A 17,956-nucleotide genomic window follows, 5' to 3' on the forward strand; every position below is an offset into this window, starting at 1 on the left:
TAACCTGTTTAAACAGTTCTCTGGTACTGAGAGAGAGACAAATGAGAAGGTACGCTCTCGCCAGTAACAGCCCTCAGAAGTCAAGGAAGTGGACATTTGACAGCCATGAGTCAGACCACATTCTACCATCCCTGACGAGATGATTAACAAGAACACACCAGGCATTGTCAGTAAGCTGCAATTTACACATCATTTTGAGGAAAGCTGTTCTTACCTGAGTTAGGTGACTGTTTCTAAAAACAACAGCACATTTTAGCAGGTTGTTTGTGGTGGTGGAGATCCAGTCCAAACAGGCCCATCATAAGGCTTGGGCAAGGACTCAGAGTGCAGAATCCAACAGGGAGGAACATTCCATTCCATAGGGGGTATTCAACTCTAGAAGTTAATGTGTTGGAGGAGATTTTACAGACAGATGCACAGAATATCACGAGGTGTGTGCCTTCCTTGCAACCCATTCTGCCGGTTCAGAAGGCTTAGAAGCAGATATCCTGTTGAATACTCGGTGATAGATAAAATATGTATATATAGCTATGTATTTGGTGCAAATACGGTGTAATTTTAGGGGACAATGTGCAAAAAGAAAGAGGAATTCAATATATTTTCATGAGGGATGTTTTTTTCGAGGTCAGTGTTTACTGTTGCCATGAGCGACGACGCAGCGGAGGCGGTAGATAGGAAAAAGACGAGGGATATTTAAAGGCAAAGTGTTAGTGCCTAGTGAACTGAACGATCAACTTTTATCTTGAGTAAAAAATCGTATCTGAACTATAACTCAAGAGTAAGGTTTAAACATCTTTAAAACTGATTTAAGATAACTGTATAGAAAAATATAGAGCTAGGCATAATGCACAGGCAGAAAATCACTGTTTTTGACAAATTGTCTCGCATCGCCAGAGTCCTTAACTGTTCTACTGTTTTTAATCTGGCTTTATTGAAGAAAGTCTGTCAACATCAGGACCTGCAGCTTGCCGTTAGCTACATGTCGGCAAAACTCAGATGACACTAGCCCTTTAAGATGTCAATCAGTGCTGTGTTGTTGATGCTGAATGGGACTGGGAGGGGGTGATACGACAGTAATGTGCAGTCGGTATCGGGAGTTCACAAGTTGCTAGATGTAAGGACACAGATGTTTTCAGGTATACCGATGTGAGGTCTAATATCACTTATATAACACTTTTGAAACCAGAATTCACCATTGTGACTTTCGCTAGCTGGCGCTCAAGTTCTGCACGACCCGTACGACTTGGTAAGTCACACATTACACTACAGTACGTAGCTAGCACCTTTCTGGCTTTTTGGGTATCAACCGTCTCATCTAAACCTCGAAAAACTTTCAAGATGTGTAGCTAAATGACTAGCATATTTTGATCTTGCTTGATTATGGTTGAATTATTTGAATATGAATTATTTAAAACTAGCTTGTCTAGCAACATCATTTGTCAGAAATCCCCACAACAGGTGGTGATCAAAATTGCGCTGTGGGATAATGATGGTCAAAAGGTGATATGATTATTCGTAGTCTGCCAAATATTGTTGAACTTCAGTAGGATGCGAATCAAACTGTCTGTCCAGGACCCGTTCTCCTTCTCATCTCCCTCCACCATTAAATCTCTCCATAGTGAGTCATCTGTCCAGCTGCTTGTAGGAGAACAAAAATATTTGTTGTGAGTCAGCTGGAGATGGCACTATGTTTGTCTTTTTCCTCTCCTCTCTCTCCCTTTTTCTGTCTTCCCCTATTCCTGTTCTCATGCACAAATGCGTGATCACACACACACACACATCCATAGTATACACTACTCTGCAATAATTGTGATCACTGACATGACCCCGATGAGACTGCTGTTGCTGGTCAGTTTTGATCATGGTCAGTAAGGTCCTTCCTTGTAGCACGGTATTACATTTACATTTAGTCATTTAGCAGATGCTCTTATCCAGAGCGACTTACAGTAAGTACAGGGACATTCCCCCCCAGGCAAGTAGGGTGAAGTGCCTTGCCCAAGGACACAACGTCATTTTGCACAGCTGGGAATCGAACTGGCAACCTTCAGATTACTAGCCTGACTCCCTCACCGCTCAGCCATCTGACTCCCAATATTATTAGCGTCTCATTCAGTACTTTTGTTGTGTAAACTCAGTGGCTGGAACTCATGAATAGTCATTGCTTCATTAGGTTTGAATTGCGTCAGTTAGTCCTGTAAATCAATTTCTTCCCCCCTTTGGAACCTTGCACATTGTCGTTCTGCTTTGGCATGTTTTTACCCTTCTCCTGGACTATCATGATATCCTTTGATTAAAAGCCCCAATAACACACATTAGCCTTCTTCTGTTCTGTGTCCTCAGACCAGCTGAACTGGGGGTTTATCTATTCGCTAGGCCAATCGGCACAATTCCTTGTGTCTCTTTTGGAACAAAATATTGACAGAGCGACACAATACCTCATTGTGTGGTCCTGGTGATCACAGGGTCTGGGTTACCTAGAACGTGGATGTCTCTGTTTGATTAAATGTCTACTGGGTCAGTTGCCGAAGATAGTTATACCATGATACAGTTATACAATGACAAAGTAGTATAGTCTGCTTACTTCTGCATTTAAAAACTGTTTGGTGTTCTTATCAAAACTCTTAAATGAAAAGCTGTTACAAGCTAGTTAGTTCCCAGACCCTGAACCTGTCCTGTCCATTACCAGTCAGGATAAATCTCAGAAGTGCAGACCGGTCGTTCCTGACTCTTTTCCTGGTTTTGATCAGACTGCATCCACCACCTTTACCAAGGAGTGTTTTGATTGACACCTGTGAACGAGGTGAGATGCATGTCTGCTGCAGACTTCTGAATTGTGGAAGTTCAGCTGTTTCTGAGTGTGGGCCAGGGCTGAGTCACATGGCTGGAGAGCATAGTTCCTCCCAGGCGGTGGTATTGGAAGGTAGGGGGTTGGGGGAGAGGAGGGGGTTGGGGGAGGGGAGGGGGTTGGGAGGTTGGGAGGCCAAAGGCCGAAGGCCCCCCGAGTCTTGACACAGCTTGAGGGAACGACAGGAGCAGGAGAGGGTCTGGTCTGCCCTCACCCCTCCATCCCACCCTCTCCACTTCTCCTACCTTCTTTTATTTTTACTCAGTCTTTATCTTTATATATCTTTCTCTATATTTATCTCTTTCTTTCTTTCTGTTGCTCTGTCTTGCTCTCGCTATCTCTCTTGCTCTCTCTCTCGCTCTCTTCCTCCCTCTCTTTCTTTGTGCTGAGGGAACTGCAGTTCTGCAATCATGTGACTTTTTTGTCTCAACACAATTGCCGGTGTTTGTCATTGGCCGATTTCTTTGAAAGAGCGTTGGTCTCCAGGGCGACAGAGAATGGCGGCACCACTTCACTTTTCTCTTTCTCTCTGCCCCCTCCCCTCTACGCTGTGCTGAGTGAGTGTGTGTGTGTGTGTGTGTGTGTGTGTGTGGGTCTGTCTCTCTCCTACACTCCAGTGGATCAGGTAGCAGACGAGCACACACAGACACAGTGACAGGGCTTCTCCTTTTTCATCAGGCCCACAGACACACAAACGATTAGATTCAACAGGAGGTGAGTCTGGCAACTGCTTTTAATGCTCTGGGCTTTTGGAGTTTGTTGCTTGTCTTGTGTTTGCCTCTTTGACTGTTGTGAAAATGATCGGTAATAGACTGGTAGAAAATGTTTGAGTCCCATATTGAATGGTACCACAATTCTTTGGCCGCTGTTTCTTACTAATTGAATAGACTCCTGGATGCAAACTCTTCTATTTAATTAAGGAAATCCCCATGGCAACGATCTGAAGCAGATTAGAAATTGCAGGCCTAAAAAAAGATGTCTGTCAGGTTACTATCATAACTTTTCATATTGTTCCTATGAATAGTTACAGAAGACACTGGAAGCTTTCCTTGTTCTAGAATTAGAACCTTAAAAACAAAACAGCTGTGTTGTCTTGATTCCATCTGCGTCATCATGGCCGACACCACCATTTAGGTTGTGTTTGTGGATTATGCCACTTAGTGAGATTTTTTTATGCGTGACAAGCATCTTAAAGTGGGGCCCTCTCAACTGCCGCACTCGGCTTCCACCAACCAGGTGGCTCCGTCTGTGTTTGGTTACCATGGCAGCACCCAGAGTAGATCAGGTCCCTCCTTCAGGTGAACACTTGCCTGATGGTCCAAGGATCACCTTCCACACACACACACGCGCGCACACACACACACACACACACAGGGCAGGTGCCTGTTCGTGTCCAACATTACCCTTACAGGTGTGAATAGCACCCCCTCCAACACTGTGTTCCTCTGCTGAAGACCTCTGTCTGAGAGGCAGACAAGAAGTCACTTGTGTTTTGACTAGACTAATGCGGTATTCCTGACCTGTGGCTGCCGTTTAGAGTGCTCCGGAAGAGACGGGAGCATCTCTGACAAGATCAGGCTGTTGAATTAAGGTGGTGTAGAGTTCCGGGTGTGTGACCCTGTGCAGGCTGGTCTCTGTGCCAGACATGGACTAGTGGAAATCCACACACACAGGAAGCAGGGGCTGGATTGTGTCCTGTCCTCCATCCAGAGATATGAAGTGTTGGGCTGATGTAATCAAGAGGAAACCGGCAGTGACTGTCCTGTGTTGTTCCTGCTGGGGCATGCTATGATGTCACCCCTGCTGACCTCACAATCCTGGCATTCCTGGCCGCCGTGCTGTGCAAAAGAGCTGTGTGTGTGTGTGTGTGTGTGTGGGGTGGGTGGGTGGGTGGGTCATGCTACAGTCAGAGACAGAGTCAGACCTCCCCCTGTGACTCCCTCATTAATTAGGAATGCAGAGCCTATCCACTTACACCCACACACACACGCGCACACAGTCCTGAATTCACGCTCAGGCGCATGTCCGCCCCACCCGTGAGCCGTGGCCCTCCACCGGCGATCCGCTCTGTCTGCCCTCATTTCCATAGAGACGAGCCACAGGTGCGGGAGATGCCTGTACCCCCAGGTTTGGCCTGGTGGTCTCTTGGAGCTGGACCGCTCTGCAGGGCTGGGAGAGTGATCCACCCTGAGAACAATAACCCCCCGTGTTATGTTTCCCCAGCAGGCGGATGTGCGGTTGGTGGGGCGTAGTGTGTGTGTGTGTGCGGGGGTGGGTTGTTAGAACACTAAGTGGCCCCCACCACTGCCCAGTCCAGCCCAGCTACAGGCAGAGCCCTCCTTTGATCCAGCAGAGCCCGAGCAGAGTGGTTCACTTGAGGAGAAGAGCAGAGGTATATCCTGGGGAGGGGGGGGGGTTATTGTCCCCTCAGGTGTTTGGATAGTCCCTTCACCAGACTTGGTGGACACAACATGACCACCACCTGTAGACAGACACACACAGGGCTTGAGGAACAATCAATATGTCACACGGGGCATCCGTAAGTGCCTGACAGTGGCCTCTCTCTCTCCGTGTGGGGCTTATTTCTCCTTTGTTCATCCCTGATCTCTGACCCCGAACCACCTGACTGGTTATTTCTTCACTTCCTGCTCGGCCAGCCCCACCTATTGTGGTGGCTACAGTGAAAGCAGATCAATAACAACACACCGGAACCCCTCTCTGTCTCTGTGGCAGGTTAGCCAAGCCTATCTGTCAGGCCAGCCACACTGTCTGGTGTCTCTATCTCTGTCACATTTGAAATGTCTCTCTTTCAGACCGTCTTTCTCTTTGTCGGACTGACCAGGCCAACTGTCTTCCTGCCTGTCTCTACAGAACCTATCGTTTTCCATTTCCTCACTCTTTTTCTTTCTGTCTGGAGGTGTCAACCAAAAGGTAGCCCCATGGGTGGGGGGGTACTCCCCCCATTGCCCAGGCCCCACCTTTACCCCTTTGTCCCCCAGGACCCCAGTAGGCTTGGGGTCAGTGAGTGAATATGAGTGTGTTGTTTACTTAACTGCCTGGCTTCGTGCTCTCCGAGGGGCACACCGAGAGATAGAAAGAGGGGTGGGGGTGGGGTAGAGAGGGAAAAGAGGGAGATAGAGAGAGATAGGGAGGGAGGAGTGGGGGGATATGTCCCCTGTGAGCAGAAATGAAACCAAACCAGTCCAGACTGGTATGAAAGATGGGAAAAGAGAAAGACAAATAGATAGACCAGTAGTGGTGCAGCCATTCCTCTCCGCAGGACAAGGGCACAGCTGATAGTTTATGGAAATTACATTCTAATTTGCACGCCTCCTCAAATGGACCTTTGGAATACGGAACAGTCTTGAACTCTCCGACTGAATTCTGGCTGGAAGTAGCTGTTAGCTAAGGCCAAGGGTGAACCGGTCTGGACCGGTTCTGAAGCGAGAGAGAGAGAGATGGAGAGAAGAGGAGGAGTGTGGCAAGAATGTGGAGGCTTCTTAAAGCAGTCCTGAGACCCCTCTTGTCCTCTCCTCTTACTCGTCTCCAGCCACACATACCTTATCTGTCCCTCCCATCCCGACAGCTTCGCTGACCCTGAACCGCTAACTGGAGGACAATGGGCTGTTGTTGGATGAGGTGAAGATCCTGATATGGAAGAAAAAAAGTTTTTCTCCCACATAGAGGATTTCCAAACACAGCTAGCTCTCTGGAACCCCCCTGTCAAAAGGACAAAACGCAAGTCTTTGTTTCGTACTAGGGTTGGATGGGCTATATCTGAGAGCAAACCTTGCAATTACTTTAGTGAAAGCCATCCAGCTCATCGTAATGACACCCTAAGAATAGCCGGGATGATGGAGCAATGGTATTACCCCGACCATAATGACACAGGCATGCTATACTTAGGTCTGTTTGGGATCAACAAAGCATTACTACCTTGCCTTAACAAGCGTGACCACAGACCCGTTCCGAAAATGTTCCGAAAACACCGTGCCCCTGTTGGAATCCCGGTAGTAGAACTGAGCCCTGACCCTCAACCCGTTATGTCCTGTTTGCACCTGTTGAGGGGGGTTTCTGGGAAGGCATGACTAAAGGAGGAGGAGGAGGAGGACAAGGAGGTCTAAATTCAGAGAAGGGGGAGGGGCTGAACTAACTCAGCGCTATTCAGACCTGACGCATAATAGCTAACAAAGAGATTATCCACATGTGTCCCGCTTCGCCTCGCACTCCCTCGTTCCTCTGCCCTCCACAGAACCTATTGAGAAAGTGCCAGAACGGACTGCTCTGTCTGTCCTCCACATGCCTGCGGTGATCTGCCCAGTTGCTTACCTTCCTTTTTTTTCGGGCCTCTATTGTGCTCTTCTGCTCTGCTCTGCCCTACTCTGCTTTGCTCTCTGATTTGTGTTCTCAGATAAGGTATTTAAGTCATTATGAAGTCTTGACTGAAGGGTGGTTCAAAGGCTGATCTGGGTTTGGCAGAACTCTTCTTTGTGTGACTGGCATGGATGGTAAAAGAGGGAGGGAGATGTGTTGGCGTGGATTAGGAACGTGTGGATTTCTGCTTATGAATCTGTTTTCTTTTCTTCCTAACTTGGCTGGATTCACATAGAGGAGGGTTGAGGAGGAGGGAAGAGATGAGAGGGAGGGATGTGTGGGGGTGTGGGGGGGATGGGGGCTGTGCAGAGGGAGGAGGCTCCCTCAGGAATGCCTCGAAGCTGTCTGTAAAATCTCCAAGCTTTCTCGCACTAATCCCCACATCACAAGATGGCCCCAGGGCCCCCCCCCAGCCTCACCTGACCCCCCCCCCCCCCCACAACACATGGACCAACCACAGCACAGGATGCTGGCATAGATAAGGCAGTAAAGTTGAATGACTTCTCTTCCCGGGTGGTGTGCTTTTATGACCTGACTTCTCCTCTCTCTGCCACCTTCTGCTTTTCTCACACTGAACCGAGGAAGCGTCAGACTATTCTTCAGACCTGTACTTTGCTTCCAGTCAGAGGTGTGTGTGTGTGTGTGTGTGTGTGTGTGTGTGTGTGTGTGTGTGTGTGTGTGTGTGTGTGTGTGTGTGTGTGTGTGTGTGTGTGTGTGTGCGTGCGCGTGCGTGCGCGCGCGTGCGTGCGTGCGTGTGCGTGCGTGTGTAAGTGTGGCAAAATACCGTAAGAGATGTCTTAAAGGTGTTGCTTGGTAAACCTTCCTGAGGGTAGGTCAAGTTCACATTCAAGCTGTAAAAAATTCACCATGCTGGTCCATTTGCTCTGTGACCACACCAAGACAGCCAGACAGCTGTTACAGTGCATTGGCCCTTCTGTAACTTTAACCATTTCGACATCCTGAGCAATATCGAATCAGATGTTTGATTCTATTCATGTTTGTTATTATTTGCCTACTTTCAAGGCTGTATGCTTAGCTAGCTTGCCAAAACCAGAACAAGAACATCACCACCAGTATCAGCCTATTAGTGGCTTGCTCCATGGCATGGCAGGGTGTGAGACACAGGCTTTCAGGCTAACGAGGACCTGCTGACTGACCTGGTGATACCAGCTGACAGACAGATACTGGACAGAACCAGAGAGAGGAGAGGAACCTTCTGTCTGGGTGAACAGACTACTCCTCTGAGTGGGCTGAGTATCAGGACCCCTCCCTCCTGTGCTTTCGGGGGGGGGGGGGGTGATGGGAGACAATGAGTGTCAGAGATAAGAGATACAGAGAGAGAGAGGGGAAGGGGGAGGAGGGGGGGGGGGGCAGAGGTGCTAAGGGAAAACAGGCCTCAGCTCCACACTGTGGTGGGAGTGAAGCCTCTAGGAGTGTCCCAGAGACAAACCCACAGGGCAGGCGACGTCACCGTCCTGGACAGGACAACGCCGCGAGGCTAGGTGTTTTCGTTCAGGAATGGTCAGGTTTGCCTTCCCTCTGGGAGGCGCGCACACCAGGTGCGTGGGAATAGGACCTCATTTCAGGAAGAGGAAGAGAGAATCACCTGAGAGAGTTAGTTTGCATGATCAGCTGTTCATGTGACTGGAGGCCAGAGGGTGGAAGTTTGCTGCCTCAGGTTATACAAACACACCCTTGCACGCAACACACAAACACACACACGCACACACAGGCCCGCAACACACACGGATTAACTGATTGCAGTGACACCACCATATAATGCCAGACGCCTCTTCTCAACACTTGAAACAACCCAAGTCACATGGTCTACTTAATACTTTATAGTGTTAGCAGCTGCTTTCACACAGAGAGAGACACAGTCTCCTTCCCCTGCCCCTAGAGTACAACACAACAGCCCCATACTGGCTGTATACTGTATTACATTACTGAGTAATAGAGAAGCGGGGGAGGGGGGGGGTACTCCACCCCACTACCTGGAGAGGGGGAGGGGCTTGCTCTGTCAGCAGAGTGTCTTTTGGCAGAGTGTGAGTGAGTGAGAGAGAGGGAGTGACTTGGAGGGTGTGTTTCTGTGCGAGCTCGGGGAGGAGGAGGGGGAGGAGGAGGAGGAGGAATAGAGAGAAGGCAGGGAGAGACCTCAGCAGTCTGTTAGATCTCGGCTGCGGTGAGGACACCCAGGAGAGCTGCATTCCTGAGACAGCCAGCGAAGGAGACATAGAGAGACAGACAGACAGACAGACAGACAGATAGATAGAGAGAGAGACAGTCAGACAGAGACACAGAGAGAGAGAGAGAGAGAGAGAGAGAGAGAGAGAGAGAGAGAGAGAGATGGGACAGTAGAGGAGTGAGCGAGCGCTCTGGTTCTACCGCTGACAGCTTGCCTGACGCACACCACCCTGGACTTTAGCTCGGCGGACTTCCTTACTTCCTCAGTCCAGGTTCGGGGAAAGCAGCTTGACGGATTTACCGGAGAGAGAAAACACAGAGGGGAAGGAAGACATTTCCACACCTGGTTAGTGACAGGTTTCCCTCGAAAATAGAATGGTGTTTGTCTGTGAGTGTGTCTCTCTGTGTGCGTGGGTTTGTTTGTATGTGTGTACAAGGTCATTGTTTTTAAGTTTTTGTTTTTCATGTTCCATGTTTGCATAGCACTTATGTCAGATTGTTTGTGAACCTGGGTGTGTTTGGAATTGCAAGTAATATGCGTGTGTGTCGTGTGTGAGTTCTGTGAATCTGGACAGCTGTGCCTTTTCTATAAACTTGTTGGTGTTCAACACTGCCCAGAATGAATGTGGAAATCCAACTTTTCGCCGTGTGAGATTGTGTGTGTGTGTGTGTGTTTCTTTTGCTTATTCACTTTCATTTCTCTGAGGGCATGAGTTTTAATCCAGAGTTTGTGTGTGTGGCAGTGTACACACCAGCTCTGTGAGAGGAAGCTAGAGAAGGCTATCAGTGACACAGTCCACGTCACTCGCCTCATTCTAGCAGTCAGGGATTAAACATTCATTCATGGAGGGCATGGCCAGAGTTCAACCTCCTTCAACCGTTAGCCATACATTTCAAATGTTGGCCTTGTGTACATTTGAAACATTCACATTCTGGGCTAGTTCACATTCTGGGCTAGTTCACATTCTGGGCTAGTTCACATTCTGGGCTAGTTCACATTCTGGGCTAGTTCACATTCTGGGCTAGTTCACATTTTGGGCTAGTTCACGTGGTCCACATTTAAAACTTATATTATTATATTATTTTTCGGCGTTGCCGTGGACTCTCTCCTTTATCCTGATAGGTTCTCATTAGAAGTCTGCACTTGTCATCCAATCAGAGAGATCAATGAGAGGACCGGAGAGAGAGCATTTTTTCTGATATACTGTTGACTGTGGGGTGTCCAACCATTGTGTGTGTTTGCGCGCGTGTGTGTGTGTGTGTGTGTGGTGATGGCTGAACTCTACAGATAGTGTCATTGGTAATAGATGGGGAGTCTGGGGCGGTTGGTGTTGAGATTGAACAGTAGCATTTATCATCTCTTTAACGAGACCCTCTCTCACATTAAGGTCCACTTTTATCTGCGTCTGCATCACACGCACACACACTCACACGCACACACACACGCACGCACGCACACACACAGACTTGGGAAGGGCCTATTTAACATGGACCGTGTGGAGTGTCCTCTGAGATCAAGCCCACGTTTCTGCCCTGTGATTTCTCATGCTGTTTAACCGCTTGAATACACAGGTGGAAGAGCATGGCCTTTCTCTCTTCACCCTCTTCTCCTCTTCTCCTCCTCTTCTCCTCTTCTCCTCCTCCTCTCTTCCTCCTCTTCTCCTCCTCTGCTCCTCCTCCTCTTCTCCTCCTCCTCCTCTTCTCCTCGTCTTCTCCTCCTCCTCTCCTCCTCTTCTCCTCCTCTCCTCCTCTTCCTCCTCTTCTCCTCTTCTTCTCCTCGTCCTCTCCTCCTCCTCTCCCCTCTTTCTCCCTGCTCTGTGGCCCTGTAAGGCTAGCGGTCTTATCAAAGCTCGGTCTAATATTGTGACGGGAGCTCGGACAGTTGACTGCTTACACCGTTTTGTTCGTCGGCAGATTTCCCCACCCACCGTGCGTGCGCGCCGGACCTTCTGCTGTGTTTGAGCGACACCTGCAATCAATATTTGGGTGGTTGTGTGCGCGGGGGTGTGCCGAAGGAACTGCTGTGCTTGTGTCAGATCCATTAGGAATGAGGACACACTGCCGTGATAAAAGATTGATCCCGCTCTCCTCCTCTCGTGTGCCTGACCCCTCCCCATCTCACCCCGGTTCTGTCTCCGTTTCACTCCCCCTCTCCTTTTTGACTCCTCCTTCTCACAGACTTTCCCCTCTCTCTCCGTCTTTCTCTTTCTCCCCCTCTCTTTCCTTCCTCTGTCTTCGCCTCCTCTCTCTTCTCCTCCTCTCCCTTCCTCTTTCACCCTAACCCCCTGTCTGTACCCCTCTCTCTCTCCCCCCCCTCTCTCCGGCAATACTCCACATGGTTGATATGGTGATTCCAACTCCAGCCCACATCTCTGTGGCTGGGGCTGGCGCACTTCTGGAGCCAGGCTGGTTAGTCCCGGGTGACGCACTCCGCCGCAGTGTGGTGAGATGGAGAAGGGGGTGATGGAGATGGAAAGAGCCTACACGCTGACTATGCTGCCTGCCAAACCAAACTGCCGCCCCCCCCTCCCTCCTCCAGAGGCCTCACCCTTACGGTTAAAAGGGTCGCTTCTCGAGACCACTTAGACGTTTTTTCCCTTTTCGGGAAAAACCTGTAGACGTTCTTATCTCTCACCTGTAGATGGCTATCTCTCTCCCTGCTGTCTGAGTGCCGGACAGTGTTCCCCCGGCCCTCCAGCTTCTGTCTGGAGCTCGCTGGGCTCCAGTTGACCCTGTCGTGGAGGAAGTTGTCAACTCCTGTATGTCTGCGTTGTCTCCCAGCCTGCGGGGGCTACCAACGAGTACTTCCAGAACAAACCAGGGTCAGGTGGAGCAGGGACGACGCGTCCCTTCCTGACAAAGCGTCACCCCGGGAAGGGTTGCCGTTGACGGCGGGAGCCCATGTGAGTGACATCTGCCACTCTCCTGCACCGCCACTGTCACGTCAACCCTTGTGCTCCAAACTGAGAATGAACGGCTGGCTGTGTGTGTGCGTGTGTGCGGACCTCTTTCACTCGAAGCCGTTAGGGCGGGCTGCGTCGCTGAGGCTACAGTTGCCGTGGTAGCAGGTAGCCCGAGCCCTTGTGACCGTGGCAACGTAAACAGCGGCTCCCTTCGGAGAGTCACGTGGGGGTAGGGTGCCGAGCCGGGGAACGGGATGAGGCACGTCCTGTCAGAGGTAGTAAATAAGAGTGGTGCCTCAGCCGAGGGGGCGTGGGGGGGGGGACAACAACGACGACCGTGGCTGCCGAGGGTCTGGAGGTATTCCTACCGGGGCTGAGGGGAAGGGGGAGCTGGTGTTTTTGAAAGAGTTGTGGCTTTCATGTTGAGGTTGTTTGAGACGGGGGGGAGGGCGGGGATGTCACACGAACAGACAGGGAGACAGGCAGACAGGCAGACAGGGAGACAGGGAGACAGGCAGACAGGGAGACAGGCAGACAGGGAGACAGGCAGACAGGCAGACAGGGAGACAGACAGGCAGACAGGGAGACAGACAGGCAGACAGGGAGACAGGCAGACAGGCAGACAGGGAGACAGACAGGCAGACAGGGAGACAGACTGGCAGACAGGGAGACAGGGAGACAGGCAGACAGGGAGACAGGCAGACAGGCAGACAGGGAGACAGGCAGACAGGCAGACAGGGAGACAGGCAGACAGGCAGACAGGGAGACAGGCAGACAGGGAGACAGGGAGACAGGCAGACAGGCAGACAGGGAGACAGGCAGACAGGGAGACAGGCAGACAGGGAGACAGGCAGACAGGCAGACAGGGAGACAGGCAGGCACACGTGGTCCCACACAGGTTACTGTGTACACTAAACACACGACAGAACAGTGGGTACTTCAGAGCGTCATGGATTGACGCCAGAGGGCGTCACGGATGACGTCCGCCCCCCTCCCCCCCCAGGACAGACCAGAGCTGGGAGGTACGGAAGACCCCTATAGTCCTCACCAATGTGATGACACACCGTCAGGGAGATGACTAGATAACAGCATGTTGGCAGTGTCGTGTTACCGCTGTGTGGGAGTCCGGGGGGCCGGTGTTTGACGTTACAGCTGCCTGTTCACGCACTCCCCATCAGCCGCCGGTCCTCATCCTCTCCAGGCCTCCTTGTGTCCCGGTGCCCACTGTGATCGGTGGCCTGCCTGGGCTTCAGGAGGAGGAGACTGGACAGTAACACCTGGTGTTCAGAATTCCTCCTCCTCCCCTCCTCCTTTCATCCCCCTCCTCAAATTCCCCCTGCTTGGTCTTTGTGTAGACCCTGTCAGTGTCTCCCTCCCCCTCCTCTCCCTCCCCTCCCCTGTCACTCGTGTTCCCAGGGGTAGACTTATCTCTCTGATGACAAATCTAAATAGCCTGGACAGTGTAACCCTGTTTGTGTGTGTGTGTGTGTGTGAGAGAGAGAGATACAGAGAGAGAGAGAGAGAGAGAGAGAGAGAGAGAGAGAGAGAGAGAGAGAGAGAGAGAGAGAGAGAGAGAGAGAGAGAGAGAGAGAGAGAGAGAGAGAGAGAGAGAGAGAGAGAGAGAGAGCGGTCGATCTATAGTGCTGAGGTAGAGTCAGGCGGAGTGAAAGGGAGATTTTCCGGGGTGTGGGCCCCACCAGAGACAGATATACGGCCTTGTTCCCGTTAGGTATGCTGAGAGCCGAGGAACCACACCGTAAATCTGCACCCCCACCTGACCCAGCCCACCCCTCCATCCTCGAGCTCTCCCTCCCTCCACCTCTCCCTCTTCCACCCCTCCATCACTCCCTTCGCCGGCAGAGGGATGATCGTTATTCGTCTCTGCGTCATGAGGGAGTGGGAGAGAGCTGAGGCCGGCAGCTCCCCAGCACACTGTAAATCTGGCCTAATGAGTGGCTCCCCCTCCAATGTTTGAATTTCAATGTGAGTACATAAAAAAAACTTTTATTGGTGTGGCTGTCGTAAAAAAAAAAAGTTTTGAAAGGTTTGAAAACTATTTTCGACAAAAGGTTTTGAAAGGTTCGAAAAATGTTTGCGACGAAACGTTTCGACGGGACGCCGTTCGGTTCGAGCCCTGTCCACACCCACTGTCCCCCTCTCATCTCACCACCCCTCTCCTTCCGTCACGCCCCCTGGAGTCTGGCTTATAGGGGAAAAACCAAAGAGCATCGCCCCAAACACCCCTTAGGCCGTCCTCAGGGACTCGTGTCCACCCCTCTCTCGTCCTTCATTCCTCACCCTGCGTTCTCCTGTTCCATGGTCACTAATGGCCCCCCAGCCCCCAGGAAGATAGTCTACTCCAGCACTGCTGCTCCACTCACTTGCACCTTCCCTCTGATTGATGAAGTGCTTTTCATTTACGCTGCATCGCAACATGCTTCGCCGTGTGTGTGTGTGTGTGTTGAACAAAGGCTTGGTTGTGAGGCTCACCACACTGTTGCACAACGCACACATTCCACAGGGTGTTTGCGTATAAATCACACACACACACCTTTGAATCCCCCTCATTGCGCTACAGGGGCAAACCTCAGTCCACAACAGGGGTGTGCGCAGCAGCACAGTGTGATTCACATGAAGGTCCGTAAACACACACGGACACACGCGCGCACGCACACACACACACACACACATTCCAGTACAGTGTTTGCCCATGTCCCTCTCCCAGGGCCAGGTATGCAGGATCAGAGTGGGGTCCCCTCCCTAGGTAAATATTAGGTATATGAGATCGGAGCCATGACGCAACATGCAAACATGCTACCTGCCTGTGGTTTCTTCCAGGACTGCACCGCTGTGTTGTGGGACAAGAGTGAGTGTCTCCATGACAATCAAAGCCAATGCCAGTTGTGCCATAGTTGCGAAACTAGGGTTGCCAGGATACAGTAGGCAAGTGATTAGATTAGGACTTCTTATCGTCTTTCCATGACATGACCTACCATCGGCACAGTTTGGGACGTTGCTTGGCCGACTGGCTGGAATGTGGCTCTGCTCCTCTGTTCAAACACTCATTATGAACACAAGCAGGCAGAGAGACAGCTAGGCAGAGAGACAGGCAGGCAGGCAGAGAGGCAGGCAGGCAGGCAGAGAGACAGGCAGGCAGAGAGACAGGCAGGCAGAGAGACAGGCAGGCAGACAGACAGGCAGGCAGGCAGAGAGACAGGCAGGCAGAGAGACAGGCAGGCAGAGAGACAGGCAGGCAGAGAGACAGGCAGGCAGAGAGACAGGCAGGCTGGCAGGATGGTTTCTGTTTTGCAATTGGAGTCGTCTCTGTGCTCTGTGAGTGCAGAGGTATGCACACCTGCTCAGTCCCAGGCCAAACCCACACTGATAACACTCCACAAAGAGAACAGTCCTGCCTCTCTCTCTCTCTCTCTCTCTCTCTCTTTCACACACACACACACACACACACACACACTTTTAAACACTTACACACAAACACACACACACAACCTCTCACAAACACTAGATCATGTTTGAGGGCAGGTACAAACCCAGACTAGGTAAGTGAGGTTGAAGTGTGTGTTAACCAGAGCATTTTGGAGCATGCCTCTTAACGTCCAACTCCGAAACAAAATGTAAAAAAAAAAAAAAAAAACGTGAGTGAATTATTCATGTCAGCAGACATGGAAGGAGGGCTCTAAATTAGTAACGAGCTGAGCATGGAACCGGGGCTAAGACCAAAGAGGTTAGAATAGAGGTTATACATGCACACACACACACACAGATAACTTGTATCACTTATCAGTGCAATTTTACAAATGTTCTGTCATTTGTGGAAGTGTCTCCTTAGACAAGGTGTAGGAGCTGGTTTCAGACTAGCAACCTTAGCCTCTACTCATCACCATCCTTCATTTCCTCTGCCTCGCTCTCACTAAGTCATTCAAATTCCGCCACCCATCCCCTTTAAGTGTGTGTGTGTTAGTGTGTTAGTGTGAGAGACTGTGGGTGTGTCTGTGAGAGAAAGAGAGAGAGAGAGTGTGTGAGATAATGTGAGTGTGCATGTGTGTGTCAGAGAGTGTCTGGGCTGCCAGGCAGGGTGGTACAGAGCTGAGTCAGGTAGAGGGTGTATAATTACACATGGGTGCCCATCAGCAGTTTGGGACTGACTGGGTTCTAACAATGCAACCTCTATCCTTCACTGCTGTAGCAAAGTCAGCCCTAGCCCCAGGCCCTACACCTGTACTAGCCCAAGACCCATGCCTAGTCCCAGCCCCAGTTTGGGCCCTATTTGACAACTTACTGATAACCAGTGTAGCAGTACCAGTTTTAAAAGTGAACTCTCCAAATGAGTTCTGGTTTATATGTGACCCCATCTTGAAGAATGTTTGCTAAATATATCTGAAGAATGTTACATTGTGCCAAGTTATCCGATAGACTGGGTGTGTGTGTGTGTGTGTCTAGAGTATTAATGAACCACTCATGCTCGCACATGTACGGCCTGATTGAACCAATCAGGAGGAGTGTATGGCTGCGAAGTGTTCTTCTGTCCGGGCATCTTGAGCAGCTTAGTGTGTGTCTCTTCCGTTAGCTGTCTCATTAGCATCTCAATGGCGGGCCGTCTGACGCGGGGATATTTCCAGAGAGACGTTTGGTCACGTGTTGAGGTTTTGTTCCTCCCCAAAAAAACAAAGAAAATTGCCATATGAACGTGCTGTGAAATGCATTATCCATGTCTTCCAGCGCTCCATACACGAAACCAGGCAACTGATCAGTCTAATTAGCAAGCTGAGAGACTGCCGCAGACTCTATGCTAAGTTGTGAAATAATTGCACGCGCGCACACAGACACGCACGCGCGCACACGCATACAAGCAGACTGGACTGAATTTGAACTTAAAGTAAGCAAACCCTTAAAGAAACACACACGCACACATTCAGGAACACACACAGCCCTGTGGGCTCAGCAACAGCAGTCATGTATTCCCCCCACAGAGAACCGAGAGCCTTTTGATGTTTTGTCAGGCCTTCGCAAAGTAAAAGTCAGCCCTAACTGCTGTTTAGACTGCTGTTTTGATTCAAACTGTGCTACTGCCGTGTCACACCCGTTAAACACTAATGGCCTCCAGCTTGTGGTTCTTCCAATCAAAGTGTGTGTTTGAGGCTGGGCAGGCTCTGATCCTCAAATCTCTCTACAAGGCAGACCACTCCCTGTTATGACAGACAGACAGGCAGGCAGGCAGAGACAGAAGCAGGCAGGTTAAAGGAATCCATCATGTCCATGCAGACTGTCAAACAGGCAGACCCTAGTCACCTGTGTAGAGAGCCCTGGTGACAGTGATGGTAATACAGCTCAATACACTGTGCTGGGTCCCCTCTGGACCAGTAAATCCAATAAGAGTCAGTGCTATAGGTCGTGTGTGTGTGTGTGGAGCTGAGAGGAGGGAGGAGGGGGCTGGGGTGGAAGAGGCAGTACCCACAGGAGTCACTCTGCGCCTCCCAGCGAGAAAGGAGGTCTAATTGCTCCGGAGAGGAGATAATGACATGATATTAAAGAGCCGCCGCTGCACACCAGCCTGCCGACCGCGGGCATGTCCAGGACAGGCAGGCGTCAGCCCGCCCTCCACCTACGACAAACTCCCCCCCCCCCCGAGCCT

At 50.6% G+C, this 17,956-nt stretch overlaps 1 protein-coding gene across 2 annotated transcripts in view; it reads left to right on the forward strand.

Moving 5' to 3' along the window:
- Window positions 1-1,101: 1,101 nt before the first annotated feature.
- The window catches only part of rassf7a (Ras association domain family member 7a), a 28,526-nt gene continuing 11,671 nt past the window's right edge, over window positions 1,102-17,956 (forward strand). The window contains exon 1 of one of the 2 annotated variants that reach the window (XM_067235295.1): window positions 1,102-1,246. The gene's annotated coding sequence lies outside the window, so the exon portion shown is untranslated. Of the gene's footprint in view, window positions 1,247-9,378; window positions 9,750-17,956 lie in introns of those variants that run through there. The other variant, XM_067235294.1, reaches the window with a different exon arrangement.

Source organism: Osmerus mordax, chromosome 4 (assembly GCF_038355195.1).
Source record: "Osmerus mordax isolate fOsmMor3 chromosome 4, fOsmMor3.pri, whole genome shotgun sequence".
Lineage (NCBI taxonomy): Eukaryota > Metazoa > Chordata > Actinopteri > Osmeriformes > Osmeridae > Osmerus > Osmerus mordax.